The sequence below is a fragment of the Octopus sinensis genome, linkage group LG3 (genome assembly GCF_006345805.1).
Source record: "Octopus sinensis linkage group LG3, ASM634580v1, whole genome shotgun sequence".
Classification (NCBI taxonomy): domain Eukaryota; kingdom Metazoa; phylum Mollusca; class Cephalopoda; order Octopoda; family Octopodidae; genus Octopus; species Octopus sinensis.
The window spans coordinates 86,940,280-86,945,279 of record NC_042999.1 but is presented as its reverse complement, the minus strand read 5'-3'; the positions used below and the strand labels follow the sequence as shown (position 1 = coordinate 86,945,279).

General features: G+C 30.5%; 1 protein-coding gene across 3 annotated transcripts in view; it reads right to left on the bottom strand.

The window, feature by feature from the left end:
- LOC115209497 (protein Wnt-8b-like) overlaps positions 1-5,000 on the bottom strand; it is a 95,460-nt gene that overhangs the window by 46,860 nt on the left and 43,600 nt on the right. Inside the window, exon 1 of one of the 3 annotated variants that reach the window (XM_036501125.1) lies at positions 1-157. This exon is cut by the window's left edge and continues 620 nt beyond it. The exons of the other annotated variants lie outside the window; for them this stretch is intronic. The gene's annotated coding sequence lies outside the window, so the exon portion shown is untranslated. Of the gene's footprint in view, positions 158-5,000 lie in introns of those variants that run through there. 3 annotated transcript variants of the gene reach the window in all.

The following is a 5,000-nucleotide window of genomic DNA, read 5'->3' as shown; positions in this document are numbered from 1 at the left end:
TAAATACATTTAACTCGCCTCTTCTTCCCTACACGTTCATTCACATATACATTTGCACATGCAAATACGATTCCAAGTTGAATTTTAAAAAAAAATCTTCTTTATCTGCGACTATTCATTCACTTACAGTCTGATCTTCCTGTCACAAACCCAGCAACTCTTCAACTTTTACAAAGTAAGGCAAAAATCTTTTTATTTGTTATAAATATTTTTGCTTTTATCACATTCTATTTTTTTTCTTGCTTTCTTTTCGTTTCCTCTTTGCGCTTCAAGTCTGAAGTGTGCCACTCACCAATTTCTTTCTTCTTTCTCATTGCTTCCCTCTCCCTTCCAATCCTTCAGATGTGTGCCGTTCGATGAAGACGAGTGTTAAAGCAAGCAAGACTGAAAACTGGAGTAGAAGGACAAGCATGTTATTTTCAGAGCAATGAGCACGCATGTGCACCTTCGTCTACGCCTCTTTCATCTTGTAACTACTTCAACGATGCTAATGTATGCGCAGATGAGAAGAAAAGGAGCTTAGAACGCTCAAATCCCACATGCTCACAAGTTGCTATTAATTTTGGCGCCCATTTTCCCTTGCTTAATTATTTCCTATTATTTCATCTCTAATTTCAAGTAGCTGATTAAAACGAAATACTTTGCATCATAAAATATTTAATTATTTGTAGAAATTAACCAGAAATATTTAACTAGTTTGATAATTTAACTAGTAAATATTCAATAACAATTTAACTAGTAAACAAACAATAAAACCAACAATTTAATATACTAACAATAGTATTGATTTCTTATATAATCTTTATTATTATTTATACATTCCGGCTTTTTACTTTTTAAGTTCAAATATCACCGGTGTCAACTTTACCATTTATCCTTCTGTGGTCGATAAAATAAAGCAGAACTCAAGCATAAGAGCCCATATTATTGACTAAACCACTCTACCCCAAACTGCTAAAAAAACTAGATGCCATTATCATTTAAAACATACCGGGTGTTTACGTGCTAGATCAAATCTCATAGGTATCAGCATTAACTTATATTCCTCTAAGGGTCGATAAAATAAAGTAAATTGTCATATTAATTTTAATCAAGTAATACCTCTCCCAATTTGCAGACTGCGTTCCTTTGTCAGAAGTTTCAAATTTTTTCACAAAGCCAGCAAGTTTGAAGAAGGGATACCACTCTATCATTGGTATCAATATTATCGATCCTGAAAAGATAACAAGCGAAATCGACGCTGGTGACATTTGAAAAATATAAACGAGTGTATCTAAATATCGCAAGATATAAAGTCCGGCATTTAGTACTTCTACATTCAGTCAGCTTTTAAGGCAGTTATAATTTATTATGTTAAACGGTTTGAATTTAACGTCGCAAGATAAATCACGTGTCAATGTTACAGTGCCATCTGTACTTGCAGCAAAACTTATTACCCTGATTACATATTTCTGGTTGACTCATAGTTCACCGACTGAACTGTAAGTCTAATTCCTCTGTTGGGCCTCGTTATAATTTTGCATCAAATATCCTCTCTCTATGCGAATAATGTACACATCGTGAAAAAAATATGTCCATAGCAAAACTGAGCCCCTAAATTCCTTTAGACATTCGATATCGTTCTCTTTGTGTTTTTACTTTAGAGTTTTTCTTTACAATATTTCATACCTCATCACTTTAGACATTTTCATTTAAGAAATCACTCACTCGTCGCCTACAAAAATGGCTGAGGTTGGGAAGATTAGGCTAATGATGGAAATTTATCATAACACACTTGCATTTGAACTAGACCTATCTGCTGCTGATCCTTTGATAAGAAAAGAAAAAATTGGAAAAAATACCAATTTTTTTCTATTCACGAGTGACTTTGCTTTTTTTCTATTCTTTTTTTTTCTCTCTCTCTCTCTCTTCTTATTTTTCTGGTTTCAAATGAAGACAATTACTTAGATAATAAAATTAAAATGACTTCCTATTGTTCCATTACTCCACACTGAAGACGTACCGCATACAGAAAGAAGCACGTTTGTGATAGTATTAAAAAGTCAATGTTTAAACAATTAAACATTTTGTATCATATACCAATAATAATACTTTTGAGAATAAATAAATAACTGAATAGGATAATTATAATATGCATCCCACATTTATTTTAAAATTATATGAACCAATAATTAGATTGCTTATATTGTGAAATAAAAATGTGTTGACCACAACATTAAGAGTTTTTCAATCGCGCGACAATGGTCGTGGCGTGATGTATACAGAGATGTTTGCCAGCAGCAACACGGAAATAATATGGCTACGTATTTCACTCGCCATTTTTGGCATGTATGAACACATATAAAGTATATCGAACATTGGAAAGACAAGATAAATTATGTAAAATTTACGTAACACATTTGGTTTCGAAACCGATATTCCTCATTAAGATAAATTATTCCATCTAATGAAGACCTGATTTTGCCCAATTGAGATATCATAAATAAGTTTTTTTTTGTTCTCAACATTCTGTGTACTGCGAGCAGCAGTGTCCAGTCATGGTGTAAACGTTGCAAACAAATAAGCGAAATTGATGTTACTGTAACTGAATTGTTTCTAAATCCTTTCTCTTAATATTGAATGAATATGATAATTGAATATTTAAGGTGTCCTATTTTAAAGTCAGTTTTGAATCGTGTATAAAAGAACGAAATATCACATATAGAATTATATATACATATATATATTAATATTTAGCAAAAGTAACAGAGAGACTCAAGGACCGAGAGTTTGATAAGTGCCTACGCACGAAACTCTCGGATCTCCAGTCACTCTGTTACTTCTGCTAAATATTAACAAAAATATACATATACTCATAATTTGAGTTCTATTTTTCCTGTTTGTATCAACCCCCCCCCCACATATACATATACATACATACATATACATACATACATACATACATACATACATACATACATATATATATATATATATATATATATATATATATATATATATATATATATATACGAGTATCAGAGTTTATATGACTGTGCATAGAGGAATATATTAATCAATGAAATTCCAACTTAATCTGATTTTCACGTTTTATTATTTGTAATTTTTATAATTTTGCAATAAACTAGTACTTTCATGCGTTACGCAATCATCAGGTTTATGGAGTGATTGTTGTGTTCCACAACTGACAACTGTGTCAATTGTGGAACACGAAAAATGTTAAATTGTTAAATTTATTGCAATATATAAATTTAATGCCAATTTGTTTTCTTAAGTTGTAGAAATTGTTATGCTTTCTAGAAATTAAAGGCTTGATTGTGTAAAGATAGTCTCAAGTATTTGCGTATGTGTAAGCATGTGTACGCTTGTATATGCATGCTATGACTGTATATATATATATATATATATATATAGATATATATATATATATATATATAGATATATATATATATATATGTGTGTGTGTGTGTGTGTGTGTGTGTGTGTGCGCGTGTTTGTTTGTGTGTGTGTTTGTGTGTGTGTGTGTTTGTGGTATTCTCCTTAGATTGCAGTACGTAAAAGTGTGGGAATACATAAGTATATACTTATGTATGTATAGCGGTCGGTATGTATGTAGGAACATATGTAATATTAGTTGAAACGTTTTGGAAATTCTCTACAAACTGATTGGATCAAGATCCGTTCTGCTACTCCAGGTTCACATAGTTTCTAATTATTTACAGCATATCAAGGTGTTATTTGCAATTTTATGCATATATGTGATACACTCATTTCTTTATTTACTCTTTCATCGTATCATCTGAGTGATATGATATATATAACATTCAAGGGACTAGCTTCAAGCTGTTGCTATATTTTCATTAGTATTATTGTTACTGTGCAAGCTGTTAGCAGTAATGAGTGTTTATCTTATTTTGGTGGTTTAAACTGTGCATTTCTTCAAGCGACGAATTTAGTATCTCAAATATTAAGTCTAGCTTTTGATTTTGCAAAAACATTAAAGGATATGAACTTGATGAAGAAGAACAGATCCAACTTCCACACCTAACGATTTGTCTCTTGACACCTTACTCACACCACCGATGTACACAATGATATCGGCTATTTCGAGGAACCTGTAATTATGAATATCAATGTTTATTGTTTGGGTTAACGAGTTTATCTCAATTGATTATCAGATAGGGACACTTATTCTTGCCGAATTCCATTTCTATCTTCCATTATTAGCAATTTTAATTATTTTTTTGGACCATTACGAGAGGACAGATTCAAGTCTTTGACTGAAAGGCCTGAATCCTCATCAAAGCAAACAAGTGATTCTCTACCAAGAAAAACTGTAGCGTAGAATGGTTGGGTGGAATATATGCATAAAAAATTGTAAAACAGTTTCATTATTTGTTTATGCATCCAATAAAAGGAAGAGAGTAAAGTTAAATCCTTAAATCATATTTTGTCTTTCTTCATTTTCATATACCAAATGTAGCGACCAAGAAGTGAGTCACATACTTTTGTAGTTGAGTAACTTCCCCATTTAGAATGGTTCGGCGGGGCAATGCTGAATATTATTTAGCAATTCAAAGAGGATACACTCAAATGATTTCCAGCGTCTCAAGAAAAATTTTTTATCTTACCTATGGACGCCAACATTACTTTTGAAATTACACCATGTCTCAGTCTCACACATTAATAAGGCATGTAGAAGAGTTAAGCACTAGCTGTAACCCATTAAGCGAGAAAAACATATATGTATATATATATATATATATATATTATATATATATTATATATATCTATATATATATATTATTATAATATATATATATATTATATATATATATCTATGTATTATATGTATATATATATATATATATATATATATGCATATATACACGTATATATTTATATATGTATATATATGTATATATATATATATGTAAATATACACGTATATATATATAATTATATATATATATATATATATATATATATATATATATATA